Raw genomic sequence first — 27,013 nt, 5'->3', positions numbered from 1 at the left:
TTGGATAAACAGACATATTAGGCAAGCATTTTGGAGCTTTCACCTAAATAACTACAGGTGGTGAGATAAGCTGCACAATATAATTGACCTTTCAGTATATTGTTGCACACACACCATCTATTTAGCAAATGCCCTTGTTATCAACAGCAGCCTTTTAAACTCACCTGAGCTAACAGGTATGTGCGCTGGTTACTCTGCTGCGCTTAAAATTTCTTTTTTGGTTTGCTACAATGCCTTTTCTGAAACGTTGTCTCCTTCTGCTGGAACACTGACTTCTTTCATTTAATGCCTGCAGACTATAAAAGAGAACCCAACCCAAAAAGTTTGGTTGATTAGTCTGTGGCATTCTGTTAAACTGTTGCTTATGGCGGTCTCTGTGAGCTTCTCAGAGACATTCAGCCAGCCAGGTATCCTGCCTGCAGTAGATGGAATGTGGCAATGGAACGCTGGCTGCGCGTGTCATAATAGGCTCTGAGCCTTTATATACCTGTGCACAGCAGCAGCCACCTTCAGTCTGCTGCTGGACAGCCAGCAGCAGCAGCAGCAGGAGAGGTATGTAATCAGGAGCCCTCCTGCTAAGGGTAGACAGCTGCTCGTTCCACCCCACCCCCCGCCTTAATTGGTTCTCCTCCCTTCCAACGGTGTTGAGGCGGGTGGGAACAGCAGGGGGTGAAGGTGCTGTGTTTAAAGAGGTGGAGTTATGCAGATCTAAAACGCGTGGATTGCAGCAGCAGCAAGCCGAAAAGTGCAGGCATGTAAGGGATCTAGAGGTTGACAACATGTCTTCTTAACGGGAGTCCAGGAGCTCATCTCCACAAATGGACTTTTCAGGATCCTTGGGTGGCTCCGTAGTTTGAAACCAATTCTGGTTATCGCTTCTCGGCCTTTTGGCTAAGATCAAGTGTAGTATCTGTTCTTATCAGTTTAATATCTGATACGTCCCCTATCTGGGGACCATATATTAAATGGATTTTTAGAACAGGGAGATGGAAAAAGAGCTTGCTCTGTCCACTCCACGCATTGACCTGGTATTGCAGTATCTCCAGGACCGGTGCACCCCTTCTTTAATGCAGTTTCTAAAATCAGAAAGAATTGAATTCAATGTTTTTTGTTCATTTTGCTTGTTTGTCGGATTTTGGGATGGACTCTTTGGCTTTGCTTTTCTTCTCCTCATTGGATTTTTCATGTTCAAAGTTGCAGAAGCCAGATTACAAGCTCATTTTGGTTCAACTTCAGCAACTGTGCATTGCATTGCCATGTAATGTGATGCAATGCTATCTTTCTAGCTCTCCCTTTTTACTTCCTTTTGGATAAACAGACATATTAGGCAAGCTTTTTGGAGCTTTCACCTAAATAACTACAGGTGGTGAGATAAGCTGCACAATATAATTGACCTTTCAGTATATTGTTGCACACACACCATCTATTTAGCAAATGCCCTTGTTATCAACAGCAGCCTTTTAAACTCACCTGAGCTAACAGGTATGTGCGCTGGTTACTCTGTTGCGCTTAAAATTTCTTTTTTGGTTTGCTACAATGCCTTTTCTGAAACGTTGTCTCCTTCTGCTGGAACACTGACTTCTTTCATTTAATGCCTGCAGACTATAAAAGAGAACCCAACCCAAAAAGTTTGGTTGATTAGTCTGTGGCATTCTGTTAAACTGTTGCTTATGGCGGTCTCTGTGAGCTTCTCAGCGACATTCAGCCAGCCAGGTATCCTGCCTGCAGTAGATGGAATGTGGCAATGGAACGCTGGCTGCGCGTGTCATAATAGGCTCTGAGCCTTTATACACCTGTGCACAGCAGCAGCCACCTTCAGTCTGCTGCTGGACAGCCAGCAGCAGCAGCAGCAGGAGAGGTATGTAATCAGGAGCCCTCCTGCTAAGGGTAGACAGCTGCTCGTTCCACCCCACCCCCCGCCTTAATTGGTTCTCCTCCCTTCCAACGGTGTTGAGGCGGGTGGGAACAGCAGGGGGTGAAGGTGCTGTGTTTAAAGAGGTGGAGTTATGCAGATCTAAAACGCGTGGATTGCAGCAGCAGCAAGCCGAAAAGTGCAGGCATGTAAGGGATCTAGAGGTTGACAACATGTCTTCTTAACGGGAGTCCAGGAGCTCATCTCCACAAATGGACTTTTCAGGATCCTTGGGTGGCTCCGTAGTTTGAAACCAATTCTGGTTATCGCTTCTCGGCCTTTTGGCTAAGATCAAGTGTAGTATCTGTTCTTATCAGTTTAATATCTGATACGTCCCCTATCTGGGGACCATATATTAAATGGATTTTTAGAACAGGGAGATGGAAAAAGAGCTTGCTCTGTCCACTCCACGCATTGACCTGGTATTGCAGTATCTCCAGGACCGGTGCACCCCTTCTTTAATGCAGTTTCTAAAATCAGAAAGAATTGAATTCAATGTTTTTTGTTCATTTTGCTTGTTTGTCGGATTTTGGGATGGACTCTTTGGCTTTGCTTTTCTTCTCCTCATTGGATTTTTCATGTTCAAAGTTGCAGAAGCCAGATTACAAGCTCATTTTGGTTCAACTTCAGCAACTGTGCATTGCATTGCCATGTAATGTGATGCAATGCTATCTTTCTAGCTCTCCCTTTTTACTTCCTTTTGGATAAACAGACATATTAGGCAAGCATTTTGGAGCTTTCACCTAAATAACTACAGGTGGTGAGATAAGCTGCACAATATAATTGACCTTTCAGTATATTGTTGCACACACACCATCTATTTAGCAAATGCCCTTGTTATCAACAGCAGCCTTTTAAACTCACCTGAGCTAACAGGTATGTGCGCTGGTTACTCTGCTGCGCTTAAAATTTCTTTTTTGGTTTGCTACAATGCCTTTTCTGAAACGTTGTCTCCTTCTGCTGGAACACTGACTTCTTTCATTTAATGCCTGCAGACTATAAAAGAGAACCCAACCCAAAAAGTTTGGTTGATTAGTCTGTGGCATTCTGTTAAACTGTTGCTTATGGCGGTCTCTGTGAGCTTCTCAGCGACATTCAGCCAGCCAGGTATCCTGCCTGCAGTAGATGGAATGTGGCAATGGAACGCTGGCTGCGCGTGTCATAATAGGCTCTGAGCCTTTATATACCTGTGCACAGCAGCAGCCACCTTCAGTCTGCTGCTGGACAGCCAGCAGCAGCAGCAGCAGGAGAGGTATGTAATCAGGAGCCCTCCTGCTAAGGGTAGACAGCTGCTCGTTCCACCCCACCCCCCGCCTTAATTGGTTCTCCTCCCTTCCAACGGTGTTGAGGCGGGTGGGAACAGCAGGGGGTGAAGGTGCTGTGTTTAAAGAGGTGGAGTTATGCAGATCTAAAACGCGTGGATTGCAGCAGCAGCAAGCCGAAAAGTGCAGGCATGTAAGGGATCTAGAGGTTGACAACATGTCTTCTTAACGGGAGTCCAGGAGCTCATCTCCACAAATGGACTTTTCAGGATCCTTGGGTGGCTCCGTAGTTTGAAACCAATTCTGGTTATCGCTTCTCGGCCTTTTGGCTAAGATCAAGTGTAGTATCTGTTCTTATCAGTTTAATATCTGATACGTCCCCTATCTGGGGACCATATATTAAATGGATTTTTAGAACAGGGAGATGGAAAAAGAGCTTGCTCTGTCCACTCCACGCATTGACCTGGTATTGCAGTATCTCCAGGACCGGTGCACCCCTTCTTTAATGCAGTTTCTAAAATCAGAAAGAATTGAATTCAATGTTTTTTGTTCATTTTGCTTGTTTGTCGGATTTTGGGATGGACTCTTTGGCTTTGCTTTTCTTCTCCTCATTGGATTTTTCATGTTCAAAGTTGCAGAAGCCAGATTACAAGCTCATTTTGGTTCAACTTCAGCAACTGTGCATTGCATTGCCATGTAATGTGATGCAATGCTATCTTTCTAGCTCTCCCTTTTTACTTCCTTTTGGATAAACAGACATATTAGGCAAGCATTTTGGAGCTTTCACCTAAATAACTACAGGTGGTGAGATAAGCTGCACAATATAATTGACCTTTCAGTATATTGTTGCACACACACCATCTATTTAGCAAATGCCCTTGTTATCAACAGCAGCCTTTTAAACTCACCTGAGCTAACAGGTATGTGCGCTGGTTACTCTGCTGCGCTTAAAATTTCTTTTTTGGTTTGCTACAATGCCTTTTCTGAAACGTTGTCTCCTTCTGCTGGAACACTGACTTCTTTCATTTAATGCCTGCAGACTATAAAAGAGAACCCAACCCAAAAAGTTTGGTTGATTAGTCTGTGGCATTCTGTTAAACTGTTGCTTATGGCGGTCTCTGTGAGCTTCTCAGCGACATTCAGCCAGCCAGGTATCCTGCCTGCAGTAGATGGAATGTGGCAATGGAACGCTGGCTGCGCGTGTCATAATAGGCTCTGAGCCTTTATATACCTGTGCACAGCAGCAGCCACCTTCAGTCTGCTGCTGGACAGCCAGCAGCAGCAGCAGCAGGAGAGGTATGTAATCAGGAGCCCTCCTGCTAAGGGTAGACAGCTGCTCGTTCCACCCCACCCCCCGCCTTAATTGGTTCTCCTCCCTTCCAACGGTGTTGAGGCGGGTGGGAACAGCAGGGGGTGAAGGTGCTGTGTTTAAAGAGGTGGAGTTATGCAGATCTAAAACGCGTGGATTGCAGCAGCAGCAAGCCGAAAAGTGCAGGCATGTAAGGGATCTAGAGGTTGACAACATGTCTTCTTAACGGGAGTCCAGGAGCTCATCTCCACAAATGGACTTTTCAGGATCCTTGGGTGGCTCCGTAGTTTGAAACCAATTCTGGTTATCGCTTCTCGGCCTTTTGGCTAAGATCAAGTGTAGTATCTGTTCTTTTAAGAACACAAGAGCTACGATCTACACTTGACGAGAGCGATCGAACTCGGAAGGAGAAGAGCTTCGGAGCCCAGCTGACATCGGAGAAGGAAGGCGGATATCGGTGGGAGGAAGAAGCTCTAAAGAAACCAGAAGAAGACGAAGACTCGGAGAAGAATCGGGCTGTCCTGTGGAATCTTCGAGGAAGAAAATCATCGAGACAAAGACCTTTCGGGGAATTTGTCCAGAACACGACGGGAGAAGAATCTGCATAGCTCCACCCATTCCGGGAAGAGTTCCAGATCCAGCTCCAAGAAGTAACTGCAGGAGGAAAGCCATGGCAAGCGCTGCGAGGAAGGCCGAAAAGAAGAGCCTGGAGCAGGGGACAGCCAGGAGGGCCCAGCCAGGAGCCGATTCTGACCCCAAGGACTCTGCCTCCACGACTGGCCAGCAGAAGGGACCCCAGAAGCCCCGCCACGAAGCTCCAGCCCTGGAGCCATGGATGCGGCAGACGGTGGCCCTAAAGCTGAAGGAAGTGGATGGGAGGGTGCCGGACATGTCCTCGGACGTGTTCTGCCAGAAGATGCTGCTGGATCGAGGCTTCTCCAGGTCGGACACCCTCAGCATCCAGACCTTCTTGACGGGGATCTTCTTCGTCACCTTCGCCACTGTGAACACCTGCAGGAGGTTCTGGGAAATGGTAAGCGCAAAAGGACCGGATAATTCTTTCTCTGCCTTTACAGGTAGCTGCCCTATCCAGAGGGACGAAAGGAGGATCACGGTCTCCATGCGCAACCCGCACACCCCAGGCCAAGACATCTGTACCTTCCTGAGACGCTTCTGTTTGGTTGTGAAGGAACCCTCTCACATCCTGAATGGACTCGGCTTCTGGACAGGTAAGTGGTCGGTGACCGTTAGACTTCACAGGGACCTGGCGTACTCAGACGGACTTCGGCACCTGCCCCCGACATTCTCCCTGGGCAACTCCTACGGCCTCATCTATTACCCGGACATGCCGCGGAACTGCAGGAGATGCGGCAAGAACGGCCACGAGATGAAGGACTGCAAGGAGGATGCCTGCAGGATTTGTCGAGTGACGGGACACAGCTCGAAGGACTGCCCGAAGAAGACATCCTGCAACCTGTGTGGGCTGGCGGCTCATCTGTACAAGGATTGCCCCAAGCGTGAGAGATCCTGGGCATCGGTGGTTGCGACGACCCCAGCTACGGAGGACAAGGCCCCGACGACCAGGCCTGTGAAGGTCAAGGACGCGACGACCAAGGCCCCAGCGGCCAAGGCCGAGACGACCAAGGCCAAAGCGGTCAAGGAGTCGGTGGCCAAAGCCCCAGCGACAGTCCCAGCAGCTCCGAAGCAGAAGAAAAAGTCAAAGGAGGGTAAGAGTTCTGTCACCCCTCTCTCGATCCCTCCCCCTGCCACCCCCGTCCAATTCCCCCCCACCCCGGCCACCCCTGCTGAGGATTCCACTTCCTCTTCCTCCTTCCCCTACTCCTCAGCAGGTGTCCTTTCCCCTGCCCCGGCAGCCACTCTCCCTCCCCAGACCATGGTAGCGGTGGAATTAACCTTTCCTCCACCCGCCGCTATCTATTCCGAGGAGGATTTTCCCCTTCTTGTCTCCCCAGTTCCAACCCGGGGAAAGAGGAAGGTGGAGGACAGCCCTGCTACTGAATCCTCCAAAAAGAAGATTCTGGATTTCGTAGGCGAAAAGGAGGATACCCTCCCTGAGCCAGAAGAGATGGAACACATGGTTGAGACCCTGGTGGCCGAGCCAGAAGAGGAGGAACTGGTGGTCGCCGAGATCGAGGCCGCGCTGCTTGACCAGATGGAGGAAGAGGGCCTGCTGGTGATCCCGTCACCAGCAGTCAACACCGACGAGGGACCACCCGACCGGAGTGGTAACTAAGGTGTATTGCCTGCGCTAACTTTTTCTTTTTTCCCTACATGATGGCTAATATTAACTTATTTTCCATTAATGTCAGGAGCATCAAGGACAAGTTCAGACGTCAGACTATTTATGCCTTCCTTACTTCCCAGTTGTGTGATGTTTATATGTTGAAGGAATGTTCCCTTCCCTCCTCTAGGTCCTTCAAACATCTGGCCAGGGAGTGGTCCCACGGTCCATCCTACTGGTCCGGTGGGGGTGACTGCAAGTCTGCGGGGGTCGCAATTCTGATCAGGGGGGGCGCATTCACGCTTGAGTCCGTCCAGGAGCTCATCTGCGGCAGGGCTCTTGTTGTAGATGGCAACTGGGCGGGAGAACCTGTCAGGTTCATCAACGTGTATGCGTCCCCACTGAAGAATGAGCGTTTGGAGCTTTTCCAGACCCTGCGGCTTCAGCTTGCCACCACCAGGACCTTAGTGATGGCCGGGGATTTCAACTGCCCCATCGAGGAGGATGGTCGTAGTTCTGGCACATCTGCCAAGTTGGACATCACGTCCAAGCTGCTCATCGAGATGGTAACCGAGGCCTCTCTTCAGGACGTGGTGGGCTCCATGGGGAGAGGCTCCACGAACTATTCGTGGAGCCGACCCGATGGCTCACTCCGCTCCAGGATTGACTTTGTGTTCACCTCTCGGGCAGTCAGGCAGAGTAGGCACTCGATGGTCTCCTGCTTCTTCTCCGACCACAGAGCCATTCACTTACAAGGTGTCCTCGGCGACGGTTTTCCGTCCGGCCCCGGCTCCTGGAAGCTGAATTGTGCTCTGCTGGCTCAGGATGAAGTCGTGGAGGAGCTGAGAGCAGCCTACGCAATGTGGCAGTCCTACAAGGGTAGCTTCCAAACAGTCTCTGATTGGTGGGAATATGTTAAACTTGAGTTTCGCTGTTTCTTTCAGGCCAAGGGTCGACAACAGGCGTGTGAGAAGAGGAGGGACTTCAGAGAGCTGCAGCGCGAGCTGCGGTCGCTGCAGGACCTTCTTCACTGGGGCTGGGACGTGAGGGAGGAGCTGGAGGAGACCAAGAAGAGCCTGAAAAGGCACTTTGAGGATGAGTCCAAGCGAATCGTCTTCCGTTCCAAAGTGGAGAATCTGGAGAAGGGTGAGAAATGTAACTCATTCTTTTTCAGGAAACTTCATGCCGGTCACACGCCCCTGAACGAGCTGCGAGACGAGAGCGGAAACATGCGACGTGGGAAGGAGGACGTGATGAGGGTCGTCAGCGACTTCTACAGTGAACTCTACTCCCACAAGACTACCGACCCCGACGCTGCTAAGTTCCTGTCAGGTATCACTAACCATCTTGATCCTGCAGGCACGGCAGCCTTGGACAAACCTCTGATGGTGGGCGAATTGCTCTCTGCCGCTAAATCCTTTAGGACCGGCAGGACCCCGGGCAGTGATGGTCTTCCAGCGGAGCTCTATGTAGCGCTGGGAGACCTCATCTGTCCGGACCTGTTGGACCTGTACGAGGAGATGGTGGTGGAGGGTAGAATGCCTCCATCTTTGAGGGAAGGAATGGTCACGATCCTGTACAAGCGGAAGGGAGAGAGGTGCGACCTGAGGAATTGGCGTCCCATCACTCTGCTCAACGTGGACTACAAGATCCTGGCCAAGACGATGGCGACACGACTTAAGACGGTCATCGGACGGATCATCCACCCGGACCAGACCTGCGGCATCCCTGGACGTCGCATCGCAGACAGCCTCGCTCTCGTGCGGGACACGGTCGAGTACATCAAGGTCCGCCGCGCACACGCGGCCCTGGTCTCCTTGGATCAGGAGAAGGCCTTCGACCGGGTTTCCCACGAGTTCATGGGCCGAGCTCTGCACCGGTTAGGTTTGGGTAACATGTTTTGTTCGTATGTCCGTCTGATGTATTTTGATATCCACAGCTCGGTGTTGGTGAACGGCTGGAAGACTGACCCCTTCCCTGTCCTCTCTGGGGTCAGACAAGGCTGCCCTCTATCACCTCTTCTTTTTGTTTGTGTTATAGAACTCTTCGCAGAGGCTATCCGGCAGAATGGAGAGATCAGAGGGATCACCGCACCGGGTCCGGGACGACACGAGGTCAAGTGCTCGCTCTACATGGACGACGTCACCGTCTTCTGCGCTGATCGTGGTTCAGTCGACGCCCTCGTCCAGACGTGTGAGAGGTTCGGCCGGGCTTCAGGGGCCAAAGTCAACTGCAGGAAGTCGGAAGCCATGCTCTTCGGGGATTGGCAGCCGGCCTCCTCCGCCCCCTTCCCCTTCAACATTCAACCGGATTTCCTCAAGGTGCTGGGAGTCTGGTTCGGGAAGGAAGGAGCGGCCCTCAAGTCCTGGCAAGAACGCTTGGCCAAGGTGAAGCAACGGATCGGACTCTGGAGCCTCAGACACCTCACTTGTGAGGGTAAGGCACTCGTCCTGCGTAATGAGGTCCTGCCCGTCTTGCAGTACACGGCGCAGGCCTGGCCCCCACACGTCACTGTGTGCAGGGCCATTACCAGGACAGTGTTTCACTTTGTCTGGGGATCCAAGATGGACAGAGTCAGGCGGGCCGTCATGTACAAGGAGCCTCGCAAGGGTGGGAAGGGCGTTCCAGATATCCCCACCCTCCTGCGATCCTCTTTTGTGTGTGATTGTGTCCGCCGGACTTTGCAAGTCAAGAATGGCTCCGCGGGCAGGTCCATGTCTCGCTTCTTCCTGCTTCCTCTTTGGAGGCGACTCGGCTGGGACAAGTGGGACAGCTCCTTCCCCTACAACTGGACGACGCCATGGTTCTACGGAGACGTCGTTCGATTTGTGGGGGAGCATCAACTGGAGGGACTCAAGCCCGACTTGTGGAAGCCCAAAACTATCCACAAGCTAATCAGAGCCAAGGATGACGTGGAGAACATCACAGGACTTCACCAGGACACGCTGGAGACTGTGTGGACAAATGTGTCGTCTGACAGGCTGACCAACGGGCACAAGGACTTGTCGTGGATGGCAATTCAGGGCGGACTGCCCGTCCGGTCATTCATGCATGCCCGGAACCTGTGCAAGACCCGGTACTGCCCAAGGTGCCCCTTCGTGGAGGAAACATCTTTGCACACTTTTTGGGACTGCGGATTTGCACAGCGCCTATTGACTGCACTTGAGGACGACCTGAGGAACTCTGTCCCCAGGGCGAGCCTATCGCACCATTCTGTGCTTTACGGACTCTTCCCTGGGGTTCATACCGTCGGAGCCATCCAGGAGGCTTGGCGCCTTATGAACTGCTTCAAGGATGCCGTTTGGGTCGCCAGGAACCGGCTCATCTTGAGGAGGGAGAGGATGTCCATCCAGGACTGCCGCAGGCTGATCCACAGCCTGCTCAGAGACTATTCCATCATGGACGGTCCGGAGGACGAGGATGAGGACTAAACCCCTCCTCCCCCTCTCCCCTTATGTGTCTTGTCTTTCAATAAAGCTTCGGGCCTGTGATTTTCCCCTCCCCATCCCCTTTTTCCCAATCCCCATCCCTTATCACAGTTCGTCGTACTGTATTGATTGACATGCTTTTTCTTTCAGATTGAGTGTTTTGTGTAGCATAGGGGTGTGATGTGTCTAGTTAGTGCGTCGTATCCTCATGCTATGTAAATATGATGTAGAATTCTGTGTGTACTGGGCTGCGGCACTGTACACTGTCTGTTAACTTATTTTTTGTGCTAATAAAAGATATATTCAATCAAAAAATCTGTTCTTATCAGTTTAATATCTGATACGTCCCCTATCGGGGGACCATATATTAAATGGATTTTTAGAACAGGGAGATGGAAAAAGAGCTTGCTCTGTCCACTCCACGCATTGACCTGGTATTGCAGTATCTCCAGGACCGGTGCACCCCTTCTTTAATGCAGTTTCTAAAATCAGAAAGAATTGAATTCAATGTTTTTTGTTCATTTTGCTTGTTTGTCGGATTTTGGGATGGACTCTTTGGCTTTGCTTTTCTTCTCCTCATTGGATTTTTCATGTTCAAAGTTGCAGAAGCCAGATTACAAGCTCATTTTGGTTCAACTTCAGCAACTGTGCATTGCATTGCCATGTAATGTGATGCAATGCTATCTTTCTAGCTCTCCCTTTTTACTTCCTTTTGGATAAACAGACATATTAGGCAAGCATTTTGGAGCTTTCACCTAAATAACTACAGGTGGTGAGATAAGCTGCACAATATAATTGACCTTTCAGTATATTGTTGCACACACACCATCTATTTAGCAAATGCCCTTGTTATCAACAGCAGCCTTTTAAACTCACCTGAGCTAACAGGTATGTGCGCTGGTTACTCTGCTGCGCTTAAAATTTCTTTTTTGGTTTGCTACAATGCCTTTTCTGAAACGTTGTCTCCTTCTGCTGGAACACTGACTTCTTTCATTTAATGCCTGCAGACTATAAAAGAGAACCCAACCCAAAAAGTTTGGTTGATTAGTCTGTGGCATTCTGTTAAACTGTTGCTTATGGCGGTCTCTGTGAGCTTCTCAGCGACATTCAGCCAGCCAGGTATCCTGCCTGCAGTAGATGGAATGTGGCAATGGAACGCTGGCTGCGCGTGTCATAATAGGCTCTGAGCCTTTATATACCTGTGCACAGCAGCAGCCACCTTCAGTCTGCTGCTGGACAGCCAGCAGCAGCAGCAGCAGGAGAGGTATGTAATCAGGAGCCCTCCTGCTAAGGGTAGACAGCTGCTCGTTCCACCCCACCCCCCGCCTTAATTGGTTCTCCTCCCTTCCAACGGTGTTGAGGCGGGTGGGAACAGCAGGGGGTGAAGGTGCTGTGTTTAAAGAGGTGGAGTTATGCAGATCTAAAACGCGTGGATTGCAGCAGCAGCAAGCCGAAAAGTGCAGGCATGTAAGGGATCTAGAGGTTGACAACATGTCTTCTTAACGGGAGTCCAGGAGCTCATCTCCACAAATGGACTTTTCAGGATCCTTGGGTGGCTCCGTAGTTTGAAACCAATTCTGGTTATCGCTTCTCGGCCTTTTGGCTAAGATCAAGTGTAGTATCTGTTCTTATCAGTTTAATATCTGATACGTCCCCTATCTGGGGACCATATATTAAATGGATTTTTAGAACAGGGAGATGGAAAAAGAGCTTGCTCTGTCCACTCCACGCATTGACCTGGTATTGCAGTATCTCCAGGACTGGTGCACCCCTTCTGTAATGCAGTTTCTAAAATCAGAAAGAATTGAATTCAATGTTTTTTGTTCATTTTGCTTGTTTGTCGGATTTTGGGATGGACTCTTTGGCTTTGCTTTTCTTCTCCTCATTGGATTTTTCATGTTCAAAGTTGCAGAAGCCAGATTACAAGCTCATTTTGGTTCAACTTCAGCAACTGTGCATTGCATTGCCATGTAATGTGATGCAATGCTATCTTTCTAGCTCTCCCTTTTTACTTCCTTTTGGATAAACAGACATATTAGGCAAGCATTTTGGAGCTTTCACCTAAATAACTACAGGTGGTGAGATAAGCTGCACAATATAATTGACCTTTCAGTATATTGTTGCACACACACCATCTATTTAGCAAATGCCCTTGTTATCAACAGCAGCCTTTTAAACTCACCTGAGCTAACAGGTATGTGCGCTGGTTACTCTGCTGCGCTTAAAATTTCTTTTTTGGTTTGCTACAATGCCTTTTCTGAAACGTTGTCTCCTTCTGCTGGAACACTGACTTCTTTCATTTAATGCCTGCAGACTATAAAAGAGAACCCAACCCAAAAAGTTTGGTTGATTAGTCTGTGGCATTCTGTTAAACTGTTGCTTATGGCGGTCTCTGTGAGCTTCTCAGCGACATTCAGCCAGCCAGGTATCTTGCCTGCAGTAGATGGAATGTGGCAATGGAACGCTGGCTGCGCGTGTCATAATAGGCTCTGAGCCTTTATATACCTGTGCACAGCAGCAGCCACCTTCAGTCTGCTGCTGGACAGCCAGCAGCAGCAGCAGCAGGAGAGGTATGTAATCAGGAGCCCTCCTGCTAAGGGTAGACAGCTGCTCGTTCCACCCCACCCCCCGCCTTAATTGGTTCTCCTCCCTTCCAACGGTGTTGAGGCGGGTGGGAACAGCAGGGGGTGAAGGTGCTGTGTTTAAAGAGGTGGAGTTATGCAGATCTAAAACGCGTGGATTGCAGCAGCAGCAAGCCGAAAAGTGCAGGCATGTAAGGGATCTAGAGGTTGACAACATGTCTTCTTAACGGGAGTCCAGGAGCTCATCTCCACAAATGGACTTTTCAGGATCCTTGGGTGGCTCCGTAGTTTGAAACCAATTCTGGTTATCGCTTCTCGGCCTTTTGGCTAAGATCAAGTGTAGTATCTGTTCTTATCAGTTTAATATCTGATACGTCCCCTATCTGGGGACCATATATTAAATGGATTTTTAGAACAGGGAGATGGAAAAAGAGCTTGCTCTGTCCACTCCACGCATTGACCTGGTATTGCAGTATCTCCAGGACCGGTGCACCCCTTTTGTAATGCAGTTTCTAAAATCAGAAAGAATTGAATTCAATGTTTTTTGTTCATTTTGCTTGTTTGTCGGATTTTGGGATGGACTCTTTGGCTTTGCTTTTCTTCTCCTCATTGGATTTTTCATGTTCAAAGTTGCAGAAGCCAGATTACAAGCTCATTTTGGTTCAACTTCAGCAACTGTGCATTGCATTGCCATGTAATGTGATGCAATGCTATCTTTCTAGCTCTCCCTTTTTACTTCCTTTTGGATAAACAGACATATTAGGCAAGCATTTTGGAGCTTTCACCTAAATAACTACAGGTGGTGAGATAAGCTGCACAATATAATTGACCTTTCAGTATATTGTTGCACACACACCATCTATTTAGCAAATGCCCTTGTTATCAACAGCAGCCTTTTAAACTCACCTGAGCTAACAGGTATGTGCGCTGGTTACTCTGCTGCGCTTAAAATTTCTTTTTTGGTTTGCTACAATGCCTTTTCTGAAACGTTGTCTCCTTCTGCTGGAACATTGACTTCTTTCATTTAATGCCTGCAGACTATAAAAGAGAACCCAACCCAAAAAGTTTGGTTGATTAGTCTGTGGCATTCTGTTAAACTGTTGCTTATGGCGGTCTCTGTGAGCTTCTCAGCGACATTCAGCCAGCCAGGTATCCTGCCTGCAGTAGATGGAATGTGGCAATGGAACGCTGGCTGCGCGTGTCATAATAGGCTCTGAGCCTTTATATACCTGTGCACAGCAGCAGCCACCTTCAGTCTGCTGCTGGACAGCCAGCAGCAGCAGCAGCAGGAGAGGTATGTAATCAGGAGCCCTCCTGCTAAGGGTAGACAGCTGCTCGTTCCACCCCACCCCCCGCCTTAATTGGTTCTCCTCCCTTCCAACGGTGTTGAGGCGGGTGGGAACAGCAGGGGGTGAAGGTGCTGTGTTTAAAGAGGTGGAGTTATGCAGATCTAAAACGCGTGGATTGCAGCAGCAGCAAGCCGAAAAGTGCAGGCATGTAAGGGATCTAGAGGTTGACAACATGTCTTCTTAACGGGAGTCCAGGAGCTCATCTCCACAAATGGACTTTTCAGGATCCTTGGGTGGCTCCGTAGTTTGAAACCAATTCTGGTTATCGCTTCTCGGCCTTTTGGCTAAGATCAAGTGTAGTATCTGTTCTTATCAGTTTAATATCTGATACGTCCCCTATCTGGGGACCATATATTAAATGGATTTTTAGAACAGGGAGATGGAAAAAGAGCTTGCTCTGTCCACTCCACGCATTGACCTGGTATTGCAGTATCTCCAGGACCGGTGCACCCCTTCTTTAATGCAGTTTCTAAAATCAGAAAGAATTGAATTCAATGTTTTTTGTTCATTTTGCTTGTTTGTCGGATTTTGGGATGGACTCTTTGGCTTTGCTTTTCTTCTCCTCATTGGATTTTTCATGTTCAAAGTTGCAGAAGCCAGATTACAAGCTCATTTTGGTTCAACTTCAGCAACTGTGCATTGCATTGCCATGTAATGTGATGCAATGCTATCTTTCTAGCTCTCCCTTTTTACTTCCTTTTGGATAAACAGACATATTAGGCAAGCTTTTTGGAGCTTTCACCTAAATAACTACAGGTGGTGAGATAAGCTGCACAATATAATTGACCTTTCAGTATATTGTTGCACACACACCATCTATTTAGCAAATGCCCTTGTTATCAACAGCAGCCTTTTAAACTCACCTGAGCTAACAGGTATGTGCGCTGGTTACTCTGTTGCGCTTAAAATTTCTTTTTTGGTTTGCTACAATGCCTTTTCTGAAACGTTGTCTCCTTCTGCTGGAACACTGACTTCTTTCATTTAATGCCTGCAGACTATAAAAGAGAACCCAACCCAAAAAGTTTGGTTGATTAGTCTGTGGCATTCTGTTAAACTGTTGCTTATGGCGGTCTCTGTGAGCTTCTCAGCGACATTCAGCCAGCCAGGTATCCTGCCTGCAGTAGATGGAATGTGGCAATGGAACGCTGGCTGCGCGTGTCATAATAGGCTCTGAGCCTTTATATACCTGTGCACAGCAGCAGCCACCTTCAGTCTGCTGCTGGACAGCCAGCAGCAGCAGCAGCAGGAGAGGTATGTAATCAGGAGCCCTCCTGCTAAGGGTAGACAGCTGCTCGTTCCACCCCACCCCCCGCCTTAATTGGTTCTCCTCCCTTCCAACGGTGTTGAGGCGGGTGGGAACAGCAGGGGGTGAAGGTGCTGTGTTTAAAGAGGTGGAGTTATGCAGATCTAAAACGCGTGGATTGCAGCAGCAGCAAGCCGAAAAGTGCAGGCATGTAAGGGATCTAGAGGTTGACAACATGTCTTCTTAACGGGAGTCCAGGAGCTCATCTCCACAAATGGACTTTTCAGGATCCTTGGGTGGCTCCGTAGTTTGAAACCAATTCTGGTTATCGCTTCTCGGCCTTTTGGCTAAGATCAAGTGTAGTATCTGTTCTTATCAGTTTAATATCTGATACGTCCCCTATCTGGGGACCATATATTAAATGGATTTTTAGAACAGGGAGATGGAAAAAGAGCTTGCTCTGTCCACTCCACGCATTGACCTGGTATTGCAGTATCTCCAGGACCGGTGCACCCCTTCTTTAATGCAGTTTCTAAAATCAGAAAGAATTGAATTCAATGTTTTTTGTTCATTTTGCTTGTTTGTCGGATTTTGGGATGGACTCTTTGGCTTTGCTTTTCTTCTCCTCATTGGATTTTTCATGTTCAAAGTTGCAGAAGCCAGATTACAAGCTCATTTTGGTTCAACTTCAGCAACTGTGCATTGCATTGCCATGTAATGTGATGCAATGCTATCTTTCTAGCTCTCCCTTTTTACTTCCTTTTGGATAAACAGACATATTAGGCAAGCATTTTGGAGCTTTCACCTAAATAACTACAGGTGGTGAGATAAGCTGCACAATATAATTGACCTTTCAGTATATTGTTGCACACACACCATCTATTTAGCAAATGCCCTTGTTATCAACAGCAGCCTTTTAAACTCACCTGAGCTAACAGGTATGTGCGCTGGTTACTCTGCTGCGCTTAAAATTTCTTTTTTGGTTTGCTACAATGCCTTTTCTGAAACGTTGTCTCCTTCTGCTGGAACACTGACTTCTTTCATTTAATGCCTGCAGACTATAAAAGAGAACCCAACCCAAAAAGTTTGGTTGATTAGTCTGTGGCATTCTGTTAAACTGTTGCTTATGGCGGTCTCTGTGAGCTTCTCAGCGACATTCAGCCAGCCAGGTATCTTGCCTGCAGTAGATGGAATGTGGCAATGGAACGCTGGCTGCGCGTGTCATAATAGGCTCTGAGCCTTTATATACCTGTGCACAGCAGCAGCCACCTTCAGTCTGCTGCTGGACAGCCAGCAGCAGCAGCAGCAGGAGAGGTATGTAATCAGGAGCCCTCCTGCTAAGGGTAGACAGCTGCTCGTTCCACCCCACCCCCCGCCTTAATTGGTTCTCCTCCCTTCCAACGGTGTTGAGGCGGGTGGGAACAGCAGGGGGTGAAGGTGCTGTGTTTAAAGAGGTGGAGTTATGCAGATCTAAAACGCGTGGATTGCAGCAGCAGCAAGCCGAAAAGTGCAGGCATGTAAGGGATCTAGAGGTTGACAACATGTCTTCTTAACGGGAGTCCAGGAGCTCATCTCCACAAATGGACTTTTCAGGATCCTTGGGTGGCTCCGTAGTTTGAAACCAATTCTGGTTATCGCTTCTCGGCCTTTTGGCTAAGATCAAGTGTAGTATCTGTTCTTATCAGTTTAATATCTGATACGTCCCCTATCTGGGGACCATATATTAAATGGATTTTTAGAACAGGGAGATGGAAAAAGAGCTTGCTCTGTCCACTCCACGCATTGACCTGGTATTGCAGTATCTCCAGGACCGGTGCACCCCTTCTTTAATGCAGTTTCTAAAATCAGAAAGAATTGAATTCAATGTTTTTTGTTCATTTTGCTTGTTTGTCGGATTTTGGGATGGACTCTTTGGCTTTGCTTTTCTTCTCCTCATTGGATTTTTCATGTTCAAAGTTGCAGAAGCCAGATTACAAGCTCATTTTGGTTCAACTTCAGCAACTGTGCATTGCATTGCCATGTAATGTGATGCAATGCTATCTTTCTAGCTCTCCCTTTTTACTTCCTTTTGGATAAACAGACATATTAGGCAAGCTTTTTGGAGCTTTCACCTAAATAACTACAGGTGGTGAGATAAGCTGCACAATATAATTGACCTTTCAGTATATTGTTGCACACACACCATCTATTTAGCAAATGCCCTTGTTATCAACAGCAGCCTTTTAAACTCACCTGAGCTAACAGGTATGTGCGCTGGTTACTCTGTTGCGCTTAAAATTTCTTTTTTGGTTTGCTACAATGCCTTTTCTGAAACGTTGTCTCCTTCTGCTGGAACACTGACTTCTTTCATTTAATGCCTGCAGACTATAAAAGAGAACCCAACCCAAAAAGTTTGGTTGATTAGTCTGTGGCATTCTGTTAAACTGTTGCTTATGGCGGTCTCTGTGAGCTTCTCAGCGACATTCAGCCAGCCAGGTATCCTGCCTGCAGTAGATGGAATGTGGCAATGGAACGCTGGCTGCGCGTGTCATAATAGGCTCTGAGCCTTTATATACCTGTGCACAGCAGCAGCCACCTTCAGTCTGCTGCTGGACAGCCAGCAGCAGCAGCAGCAGGAGAGGTATGTAATCAGGAGCCCTCCTGCTAAGGGTAGACAGCTGCTCGTTCCACCCCACCCCCCGCCTTAATTGGTTCTCCTCCCTTCCAACGGTGTTGAGGCGGGTGGGAACAGCAGGGGGTGAAGGTGCTGTGTTTAAAGAGGTGGAGTTATGCAGATCTAAAACGCGTGGATTGCAGCAGCAGCAAGCCGAAAAGTGCAGGCATGTAAGGGATCTAGAGGTTGACAACATGTCTTCTTAACGGGAGTCCAGGAGCTCATCTCCACAAATGGACTTTTCAGGATCCTTGGGTGGCTCCGTAGTTTGAAACCAATTCTGGTTATCGCTTCTCGGCCTTTTGGCTAAGATCAAGTGCAGTGATCTAGCGGTTGCTGCCTTGGTCTTGACTGGGAGGTGCTTGGGGTACCCGGCTCCTTGGCCTGGGGGGATCGCTACACTCATCGGTGGAGCTAAACCCCCCTGCTGCTATTAGGGAGTCGGATTAGTCCCTGGGCAACGAGAGGCGATCACCTTGTCACCACACATAGCTGTGGGGGGCAACTGTCGCCACACATAGCTGTGGTGGCAACATTTGGAGGATTAAAAGGAAAAACGGAAGGAAAACGGATTGTTGAGATGGAGTTTTGGAAAAAGAAGAGATGCTTACGTTTTTTTGTGAAACGGGAGACGGAAGAAACTTTTTTGGAAGAAAAATGGATTCTGGAAATTTTGAGGAAACATGAAGTTTTGGAGAAGGATATCTACTGTATGCAAGAAATAAAGCAAGGTAAAGTTTGTGATGTGACTCTAGTTTCTGAGGAAAAGTGCATTCATTTTTTCAAATGCTGGAGTGAAGAGGATTCTGGGAAAATTGGAGTAAGTGCATCATTCATGGGGAAACCGAAGAGTGTGATAATTTACATGGACAATCCGTTTGTGGAAATAGAGGAGATAATGGTTTTTTTGGAATCTAAATGTAAGATGGTAAAGTTTCAGAAATTATACAGGAACAAAGTTGGTATTTGGAACGGAAAGAGACGTTTTTTGGTGTGGACAACAGGAGAAGAAAATTTGCATAATGGGAGGATTATGGTAAACGGGAGTTCTGGGTATTGTTACATGGAAAGCAGCAAAGGAACTTTTGAAAAGAACTTTGGAGGACAAAAGGAAGATATTGGTGATAAAATGAAGAAGGAAGTTGATGCGATAATTATAGAGGAGAATAAGCAGGGAAAAGAAGTTGAAAGTTTAAAGGTGAAGAAAAAGGTAACGGTACAGGAAAATTGTGGATCAAGGAAAGTATCTGGTGAAAAGAAAGAAGTAAAAGAGGAAAAGGGTAAAGTTTTGGAGAAGGTGGTGACTTTCAGAGATGATGAGGAAGAGTATGATTGGGAACAGATGCGGTTAGAGCATGAGGAGGAAGAAAAGAAGTTAAGGGGTTTTGTTGGGAGGAAAGTAAAAGGGAAAAAGGGGATATTTAGTTTGGGAAACCGGGTGAAGTAATGTCAGTTGTGATTTGTTTGGAAACTGTTGAAACTGTAAAGGAATTGTTATGTTTAACTTTATATATATTAATTCAAATGAAAAAATATAAATATAATATCTAAACACGATGATGGAACTAAAATCTTGAGTTTAGTGATACATGATTTAAGATTATAAAACTTAATTTCTGAGTGTTTGGAAAAAAAAAAAAAAAAAAAAAATCTGTTCTTATCAGTTTAATATCTGATACGTCCCCTATCTGGGGACCATATATTAAATGGATTTTTAGAACAGGGAGATGGAAAAAGAGCTTGCTCTGTCCACTCCACGCATTGACCTGGTATTGCAGTATCTCCAGGACCGGTGCACCCCTTCTTTAATGCAGTTTCTAAAATCAGAAAGAATTGAATTCAATGTTTTTTGTTCATTTTGCTTGTTTGTCGGATTTTGGGATGGACTCTTTGGCTTTGCTTTTCTTCTCCTCATTGGATTTTTCATGTTCAAAGTTGCAGAAGCCAGATTACAAGCTCATTTTGGTTCAACTTCAGCAACTGTGCATTGCATTGCCATGTAATGTGATGCAATGCTATCTTTCTAGCTCTCCCTTTTTACTTCCTTTTGGATAAACAGACATATTAGGCAAGCATTTTGGAGCTTTCACCTAAATAACTACAGGTGGTGAGATAAGCTGCACAATATAATTGACCTTTCAGTATATTGTTGCACACACACCATCTATTTAGCAAATGCCCTTGTTATCAACAGCAGCCTTTTAAACTCACCTGAGCTAACAGGTATGTGCGCTGGTTACTCTGCTGCGCTTAAAATTTCTTTTTTGGTTTGCTACAATGCCTTTTCTGAAACGTTGTCTCCTTCTGCTGGAACACTGACTTCTTTCATTTAATGCCTGCAGACTATAAAAGAGAACCCAACCCAAAAAGTTTGGTTGATTAGTCTGTGGCATTCTGTTAAACTGTTGCTTATGGCGGTCTCTGTGAGCTTCTCAGCGACATTCAGCCAGCCAGGTATCCTGCCTGCAGTAGATGGAATGTGGCAATGGAACGCTGGCTGCGCGTGTCATAATAGGCTCTGAGCCTTTATATACCTGTGCACAGCAGCAGCCACCTTCAGTCTGCTGCTGGACAGCCAGCAGCAGCAGCAGCAGGAGAGGTATGTAATCAGGAGCCCTCCTGCTAAGGGTAGACAGCTGCTCGTTCCACCCCACCCCCCGCCTTAATTGGTTCTCCTCCCTTCCAACGGTGTTGAGGCGGGTGGGAACAGCAGGGGGTGAAGGTGCTGTGTTTAAAGAGGTGGAGTTATGCAGATCTAAAACGCGTGGATTGCAGCAGCAGCAAGCCGAAAAGTGCAGGCATGTAAGGGATCTAGAGGTTGACAACATGTCTTCTTAACGGGAGTCCAGGAGCTCATCTCCACAAATGGACTTTTCAGGATCCTTGGGTGGCTCCGTAGTTTGAAACCAATTCTGGTTATCGCTTCTCGGCCTTTTGGCTAAGATCAAGTGTAGTATCTGTTCTTATCAGTTTAATATCTGATACGTCCCCTATCTGGGGACCATATATTAAATGGATTTTTAGAACAGGGAGATGGAAAAAGAGCTTGCTCTGTCCACTCCACGCATTGACCTGGTATTGCAGTATCTCCAGGACCGGTGCACCCCTTCTTTAATGCAGTTTCTAAAATCAGAAAGAATTGAATTCAATGTTTTTTGTTCATTTTGCTTGTTTGTCGGATTTTGGGATGGACTCTTTGGCTTTGCTTTTCTTCTCCTCATTGGATTTTTCATGTTCAAAGTTGCAGAAGCCAGATTACAAGCTCATTTTGGTTCAACTTCAGCAACTGTGCATTGCATTGCCATGTAATGTGATGCAATGCTATCTTTCTAGCTCTCCCTTTTTACTTCCTTTTGGATAAACAGACATATTAGGCAAGCATTTTGGAGCTTTCACCTAAATAACTACAGGTGGTGAGATAAGCTGCACAATATAATTGACCTTTCAGTATATTGTTGCACACACACCATCTATTTAGCAAATGCCCTTGTTATCAACAGCAGCCTTTTAAACTCACCTGAGCTAACAGGTATGTGCGCTGGTTACTCTGCTGCGCTTAAAATTTCTTTTTTGGTTTGCTACAATGCCTTTTCTGAAACGTTGTCTCCTTCTGCTGGAACACTGACTTCTTTCATTTAATGCCTGCAGACTATAAAAGAGAACCCAACCCAAAAAGTTTGGTTGATTAGTCTGTGGCATTCTGTTAAACTGTTGCTTATGGCGGTCTCTGTGAGCTTCTCAGCGACATTCAGCCAGCCAGGTATCCTGCCTGCAGTAGATGGAATGTGGCAATGGAACGCTGGCTGCGCGTGTCATAATAGGCTCTGAGCCTTTATATACCTGTGCACAGCAGCAGCCACCTTCAGTCTGCTGCTGGACAGCCAGCAGCAGCAGCAGCAGGAGAGGTATGTAATCAGGAGCCCTCCTGCTAAGGGTAGACAGCTGCTCGTTCCACCCCACCCCCCGCCTTAATTGGTTCTCCTCCCTTCCAACGGTGTTGAGGCGGGTGGGAACAGCAGGGGGTGAAGGTGCTGTGTTTAAAGAGGTGGAGTTATGCAGATCTAAAACGCGTGGATTGCAGCAGCAGCAAGCCGAAAAGTGCAGGCATGTAAGGGATCTAGAGGTTGACAACATGTCTTCTTAACGGGAGTCCAGGAGCTCATCTCCACAAATGGACTTTTCAGGATCCTTGGGTGGCTCCGTAGTTTGAAACCAATTCTGGTTATCGCTTCTCGGCCTTTTGGCTAAGATCAAGTGTAGTATCTGTTCTTATCAGTTTAATATCTGATACGTCCCCTATCGGGGGACCATATATTAAATGGATTTTTAGAACAGGGAGATGGAAAAAGAGCTTGCTCTGTCCACTCCACGCATTGACCTGGTATTGCAGTATCTCCAGGACCGGTGCACCCCTTCTTTAATGCAGTTTCTAAAATCAGAAAGAATTGAATTCAATGTTTTTTGTTCATTTTGCTTGTTTGTCGGATTTTGGGATGGACTCTTTGGCTTTGCTTTTCTTCTCCTCATTGGATTTTTCATGTTCAAAGTTGCAGAAGCCAGATTACAAGCTCATTTTGGTTCAACTTCAGCAACTGTGCATTGCATTGCCATGTAATGTGATGCAATGCTATCTTTCTAGCTCTCCCTTTTTACTTCCTTTTGGATAAACAGACATATTAGGCAAGCATTTTGGAGCTTTCACCTAAATAACTACAGGTGGTGAGATAAGCTGCACAATATAATTGACCTTTCAGTATATTGTTGCACACACACCATCTATTTAGCAAATGCCCTTGTTATCAACAGCAGCCTTTTAAACTCACCTGAGCTAACAGGTATGTGCGCTGGTTACTCTGCTGCGCTTAAAATTTCTTTTTTGGTTTGCTACAATGCCTTTTCTGAAACGTTGTCTCCTTCTGCTGGAACACTGACTTCTTTCATTTAATGCCTGCAGACTATAAAAGAGAACCCAACCCAAAAAGTTTGGTTGATTAGTCTGTGGCATTCTGTTAAACTGTTGCTTATGGCGGTCTCTGTGAGCTTCTCAGCGACATTCAGCCAGCCAGGTATCCTGCCTGCAGTAGATGGAATGTGGCAATGGAACGCTGGCTGCGCGTGTCATAATAGGCTCTGAGCCTTTATATACCTGTGCACAGCAGCAGCCACCTTCAGTCTGCTGCTGGACAGCCAGCAGCAGCAGCAGCAGGAGAGGTATGTAATCAGGAGCCCTCCTGCTAAGGGTAGACAGCTGCTCGTTCCACCCCACCCCCCGCCTTAATTGGTTCTCCTCCCTTCCAACGGTGTTGAGGAGGGTGGGAACAGCAGGGGGTGAAGGTGCTGTGTTTAAAGAGGTGGAGTTATGCAGATCTAAAACGCGTGGATTGCAGCAGCAGCAAGCCGAAAAGTGCAGGCATGTAAGGGATCTAGAGGTTGACAACATGTCTTCTTAACGGGAGTCCAGGAGCTCATCTCCACAAATGGACTTTTCAGGATCCTTGGGTGGCTCCGTAGTTTGAAACCAATTCTGGTTATCGCTTCTCGGCCTTTTGGCTAAGATCAAGTGTAGTATCTGTTCTTATCAGTTTAATATCTGATACGTCCCCTATCTGGGGACCATATATTAAATGGATTTTTAGAACAGGGAGATGGAAAAAGAGCTTGCTCTGTCCACTCCACGCATTGACCTGGTATTGCAGTATCTCCAGGACTGGTGCACCCCTTCTGTAATGCAGTTTCTAAAATCAGAAAGAATTGAATTCAATGTTTTTTGTTCATTTTGCTTGTTTGTCGGATTTTGGGATGGACTCTTTGGCTTTGCTTTTCTTCTCCTCATTGGATTTTTCATGTTCAAAGTTGCAGAAGCCAGATTACAAGCTCATTTTGGTTCAACTTCAGCAACTGTGCATTGCATTGCCATGTAATGTGATGCAATGCTATCTTTCTAGCTCTCCCTTTTTACTTCCTTTTGGATAAACAGACATATTAGGCAAGCATTTTGGAGCTTTCACCTAAATAACTACAGGTGGTGAGATAAGCTGCACAATATAATTGACCTTTCAGTATATTGTTGCACACACACCATCTATTTAGCAAATGCCCTTGTTATCAACAGCAGCCTTTTAAACTCACCTGAGCTAACAGGTATGTGCGCTGGTTACTCTGCTGCGCTTAAAATTTCTTTTTTGGTTTGCTACAATGCCTTTTCTGAAACGTTGTCTCCTTCTGCTGGAACACTGACTTCTTTCATTTAATGCCTGCAGACTATAAAAGAGAACCCAACCCAAAAAGTTTGGTTGATTAGTCTGTGGCATTCTGTTAAACTGTTGCTTATGGCGGTCTCTGTGAGCTTCTCAGCGACATTCAGCCAGCCAGGTATCCTGCCTGCAGTAGATGGAATGTGGCAATGGAACGCTGGCTGCGCGTGTCATAATAGGCTCTGAGCCTTTATATACCTGTGCACAGCAGCAGCCACCTTCAGTCTGCTGCTGGACAGCCAGCAGCAGCAGCAGCAGGAGAGGTATGTAATCAGGAGCCCTCCTGCTAAGGGTAGACAGCTGCTCGTTCCACCCCACCCCCCGCCTTAATTGGTTCTCCTCCCTTCCAACGGTGTTGAGGCGGGTGGGAACAGCAGGGGGTGAAGGTGCTGTGTTTAAAGAGGTGGAGTTATGCAGATCTAAAACGCGTGGATTGCAGCAGCAGCAAGCCGAAAAGTGCAGGCATGTAAGGGATCTAGAGGTTGACAACATGTCTTCTTAACGGGAGTCCAGGAGCTCATCTCCACAAATGGACTTTTCAGGATCCTTGGGTGGCTCCGTAGTTTGAAACCAATTCTGGTTATCGCTTCTCGGCCTTTTGGCTAAGATCAAGTGTAGTATCTGTTCTTATCAGTTTAATATCTGATACGTCCCCTATCTGGGGACCATATATTAAATGGATTTTTAGAACAGGGAGATGGAAAAAGAGCTTGCTCTGTCCACTCCACGCATTGACCTGGTATTGCAGTATCTCCAGGACCGGTGCACCCCTTCTGTAATGCAGTTTCTAAAATCAGAAAGAATTGAATTCAATGTTTTTTGTTCATTTTGCTTGTTTGTCGGATTTTGGGATGGACTCTTTGGCTTTGCTTTTCTTCTCCTCATTGGATTTTTCATGTTCAAAGTTGCAGAAGCCAGATTACAAGCTCATTTTGGTTCAACTTCAGCAACTGTGCATTGCATTGCCATGTAATGTGATGCAATGCTATCTTTCTAGCTCTCCCTTTTTACTTCCTTTTGGATAAACAGACATATTAGGCAAGCATTTTGGAGCTTTCACCTAAATAACTACAGGTGGTGAGATAAGCTGCACAATATAATTGACCTTTCAGTATATTGTTGCACACACACCATCTATTTAGCAAATGCCCTTGTTATCAACAGCAGCCTTTTAAACTCACCTGAGCTAACAGGTATGTGCGCTGGTTACTCTGCTGCGCTTAAAATTTCTTTTTTGGTTTGCTACAATGCCTTTTCTGAAACGTTGTCTCCTTCTGCTGGAACATTGACTTCTTTCATTTAATGCCTGCAGACTATAAAAGAGAACCCAACCCAAAAAGTTTGGTTGATTAGTCTGTGGCATTCTGTTAAACTGTTGCTTATGGCGGTCTCTGTGAGCTTCTCAGCGACATTCAGCCAGCCAGGTATCCTGCCTGCAGTAGATGGAATGTGGCAATGGAACGCTGGCTGCGCGTGTCATAATAGGCTCTGAGCCTTTATATACCTGTGCACAGCAGCAGCCACCTTCAGTCTGCTGCTGGACAGCCAGCAGCAGCAGCAGCAGGAGAGGTATGTAATCAGGAGCCCTCCTGCTAAGGGTAGACAGCTGCTCGTTCCACCCCACCCCCCGCCTTAATTGGTTCTCCTCCCTTCCAACGGTGTTGAGGCGGGTGGGAACAGCAGGGGGTGAAGGTGCTGTGTTTAAAGAGGTGGAGTTATGCAGATCTAAAACGCGTGGATTGCAGCAGCAGCAAGCCGAAAAGTGCAGGCATGTAAGGGATCTAGAGGTTGACAACATGTCTTCTTAACGGGAGTCCAGGAGCTCATCTCCACAAATGGACTTTTCAGGATCCTTGGGTGGCTCCGTAGTTTGAAACCAATTCTGGTTATCGCTTCTCGGCCTTTTGGCTAAGATCAAGTGTAGTATCTGTTCTTATCAGTTTAATATCTGATACGTCCCCTATCTGGGGACCATATATTAAATGGATTTTTAGAACAGGGAGATGGAAAAAGAGCTTGCTCTGTCCACTCCACGCATTGACCTGGTATTGCAGTATCTCCAGGACCGGTGCATCCCTTCTTTAATGCAGTTTCTAAAATCAGAAAGAATTGAATTCAATGTTTTTTGTTCATTTTGCTTGTTTGTCGGATTTTGGGATGGACTCTTTGGCTTTGCTTTTCTTCTCCTCATTGGATTTTTCATGTTCAAAGTTGCAGAAGCCAGATTACAAGCTCATTTTGGTTCAACTTCAGCAACTGTGCATTGCATTGCCATGTAATGTGATGCAATGCTATCTTTCTAGCTCTCCCTTTTTACTTCCTTTTGGATAAACAGACATATTAGGCAAGCATTTTGGAGCTTTCACCTAAATAACTACAGGTGGTGAGATAAGCTGCACAATATAATTGACCTTTCAGTATATTGTTGCACACACACCATCTATTTAGCAAATGCCCTTGTTATCAACAGCAGCCTTTTAAACTCACCTGAGCTAACAGGTATGTGCGCTGGTTACTCTGCTGCGCTTAAAATTTCTTTTTTGGTTTGCTACAATGCCTTTTCTGAAACGTTGTCTCCTTCTGCTGGAACACTGACTTCTTTCATTTAATGCCTGCAGACTATAAAAGAGAACCCAACCCAAAAAGTTTGGTTGATTAGTCTGTGGCATTCTGTTAAACTGTTGCTTATGGCGGTCTCTGTGAGCTTCTCAGCGACATTCAGCCAGCCAGGTATCCTGCCTGCAGTAGATGGAATGTGGCAATGGAACGCTGGCTGCGC

General features: G+C 46.9%; 15 non-coding genes and 1 pseudogene across 15 annotated transcripts; all 16 read left to right on the top strand.

Annotated features, from left to right (window-relative positions):
- Positions 1-871: 871 nt before the first annotated feature.
- On the top strand, positions 872-1,062 carry LOC141235000 (U2 spliceosomal RNA). The gene has a single exon (XR_012300859.1). It is a non-coding gene; the product is annotated as a U2 spliceosomal RNA (small nuclear RNA).
- Positions 1,063-2,177: 1,115 nt separating this feature from the next.
- Positions 2,178-2,368, top strand: LOC141234998 (U2 spliceosomal RNA). Its single transcript, XR_012300858.1, has one exon. It is a non-coding gene; the product is annotated as a U2 spliceosomal RNA (small nuclear RNA).
- Positions 2,369-3,483: 1,115 nt separating this feature from the next.
- LOC141234997 (U2 spliceosomal RNA) lies at positions 3,484-3,674 on the top strand. Its single transcript, XR_012300857.1, has one exon. It is a non-coding gene; the product is annotated as a U2 spliceosomal RNA (small nuclear RNA).
- A 1,115-nt stretch (positions 3,675-4,789) lies between these two features.
- On the top strand, positions 4,790-4,867 carry LOC141235366 (U2 spliceosomal RNA; annotated as a pseudogene).
- A 5,561-nt stretch (positions 4,868-10,428) lies between these two features.
- On the top strand, positions 10,429-10,621 carry LOC141235305 (U2 spliceosomal RNA). Its single transcript, XR_012301154.1, has one exon. It is a non-coding gene; the product is annotated as a U2 spliceosomal RNA (small nuclear RNA).
- A 1,115-nt stretch (positions 10,622-11,736) lies between these two features.
- On the top strand, positions 11,737-11,927 carry LOC141235200 (U2 spliceosomal RNA). Its single transcript, XR_012301054.1, has one exon. It is a non-coding gene; the product is annotated as a U2 spliceosomal RNA (small nuclear RNA).
- Positions 11,928-13,042: 1,115 nt separating this feature from the next.
- LOC141234996 (U2 spliceosomal RNA) lies at positions 13,043-13,233 on the top strand. The gene has a single exon (XR_012300856.1). It is a non-coding gene; the product is annotated as a U2 spliceosomal RNA (small nuclear RNA).
- Positions 13,234-14,348: 1,115 nt separating this feature from the next.
- Positions 14,349-14,539, top strand: LOC141234994 (U2 spliceosomal RNA). Its single transcript, XR_012300854.1, has one exon. It is a non-coding gene; the product is annotated as a U2 spliceosomal RNA (small nuclear RNA).
- Positions 14,540-15,654: 1,115 nt separating this feature from the next.
- On the top strand, positions 15,655-15,845 carry LOC141234993 (U2 spliceosomal RNA). Its single transcript, XR_012300853.1, has one exon. It is a non-coding gene; the product is annotated as a U2 spliceosomal RNA (small nuclear RNA).
- A 1,115-nt stretch (positions 15,846-16,960) lies between these two features.
- LOC141234992 (U2 spliceosomal RNA) lies at positions 16,961-17,151 on the top strand. The gene has a single exon (XR_012300852.1). It is a non-coding gene; the product is annotated as a U2 spliceosomal RNA (small nuclear RNA).
- A 2,438-nt stretch (positions 17,152-19,589) lies between these two features.
- LOC141235337 (U2 spliceosomal RNA) lies at positions 19,590-19,783 on the top strand. Its single transcript, XR_012301180.1, has one exon. It is a non-coding gene; the product is annotated as a U2 spliceosomal RNA (small nuclear RNA).
- A 1,115-nt stretch (positions 19,784-20,898) lies between these two features.
- Positions 20,899-21,089, top strand: LOC141234991 (U2 spliceosomal RNA). The gene has a single exon (XR_012300851.1). It is a non-coding gene; the product is annotated as a U2 spliceosomal RNA (small nuclear RNA).
- Positions 21,090-22,204: 1,115 nt separating this feature from the next.
- On the top strand, positions 22,205-22,395 carry LOC141234858 (U2 spliceosomal RNA). The gene has a single exon (XR_012300721.1). It is a non-coding gene; the product is annotated as a U2 spliceosomal RNA (small nuclear RNA).
- Positions 22,396-23,510: 1,115 nt separating this feature from the next.
- Positions 23,511-23,701, top strand: LOC141235199 (U2 spliceosomal RNA). The gene has a single exon (XR_012301053.1). It is a non-coding gene; the product is annotated as a U2 spliceosomal RNA (small nuclear RNA).
- Positions 23,702-24,816: 1,115 nt separating this feature from the next.
- LOC141234990 (U2 spliceosomal RNA) lies at positions 24,817-25,007 on the top strand. Its single transcript, XR_012300850.1, has one exon. It is a non-coding gene; the product is annotated as a U2 spliceosomal RNA (small nuclear RNA).
- Positions 25,008-26,122: 1,115 nt separating this feature from the next.
- On the top strand, positions 26,123-26,313 carry LOC141235177 (U2 spliceosomal RNA). The gene has a single exon (XR_012301032.1). It is a non-coding gene; the product is annotated as a U2 spliceosomal RNA (small nuclear RNA).
- Positions 26,314-27,013: the final 700 nt, after the last annotated feature.

Source organism: Phyllobates terribilis, unplaced genomic scaffold (assembly GCF_046119375.1).
Source record: "Phyllobates terribilis strain yellow unplaced genomic scaffold, ASM4611937v1 Scaffold_650__1_contigs__length_881393, whole genome shotgun sequence".
Lineage (NCBI taxonomy): Eukaryota > Metazoa > Chordata > Amphibia > Anura > Dendrobatidae > Phyllobates > Phyllobates terribilis.
Note: the sequence above shows the minus strand (reverse complement) of the source record. Positions and strands in the feature narration are given on the sequence as shown.